This window comes from Cebus imitator, unplaced genomic scaffold, assembly GCF_001604975.1.
Source record: "Cebus imitator isolate Cc_AM_T3 unplaced genomic scaffold, Cebus_imitator-1.0 Scaffold445, whole genome shotgun sequence".
Lineage (NCBI taxonomy): Eukaryota > Metazoa > Chordata > Mammalia > Primates > Cebidae > Cebus > Cebus imitator.
This window is the reverse complement of record NW_016107760.1, coordinates 206,616-207,589: the sequence shown is the minus strand read 5'-3', so window position 1 is coordinate 207,589 and position 974 is coordinate 206,616.

Sequence of the window (974 nt, the reverse complement as noted above, 5' to 3'; positions counted from 1 at the left end):
AAAAAAAAAAAAAAAAGAAAGAAAGAAAAAAAGAAAGCACAGTGTTTGCAAATTGCCTAAGGTCATCAAGCTAGGAAAGCTGAAAAATGAACCCAAGCAGGTGGCTCCAGGGCCCATGTCCTTAAGCACTAGTCCCCGTCTGGCAGATTCACAGGCTGGGACAGGATTCTCTCTACACTAACTGAAAATGAGGAACAGCAAGTCTGGGACACAAGGTACCCAGGCAGACAGTGCAGGACAAGGGGGCTGGGCTTCTAAACCAGCTCTGCTCATAGAAGCCTGTTCCCAACTGGAGGTCAACTCTCTTTGCACTAAGCTAAAGGGGCAGGACAGGAACTCAGCGCAGCCAGCAGCCCCTAGGCCAAGGCCTAGGGCTGGGTCTGCCCAGGCTGTGGGGGGAGAGAGAATCAACACATGACTCCTCCCCTCCATCAGCTTTGGTAAAGGCCTATCTTTTTTTCTTCTTCTTTTTTTTTTTTTCAGACGGAGTTTCGCTCTGTCACCAGGCTGGAGTGCAGTGGCGTGATCTTGTCTCACTGCAACCTCTGCTTCCTGGGTTCAAGTAACTCTCCTGCCTCAGCCTCCCAAATAGCTGGGACTACACATGCACACCACCATGCCTGGCTAATTTTCGTATTTTTAGTAGAGACGGGGTTTCACCATTTTGGTCAGACTGGTTTTGAACTCCTGACCAGCCTGACCATAATGGTGGTGATGAGTCCTAAAGAGAAAAATAAAGCAGGGAAGGGAAAATGGGGTACAGGATGGCAAGGGGGGTTGCAATTTTAAACAGGATAGTCAGGGAAGGCCTCGCCAGGAAGACCTGGAGTGAGGAAGTGAGCCAATCAGATCTCTAGGGATAAAGAGCATTCTCAGCCAGGAGGCTGGTGTGCTAGAGGAATAGCAAGGAGGTTAGCCAACGCTTGGAGCAGAGTAATTGATGAGAGTAACTGGTGATGAGGACTTGGGCTTTT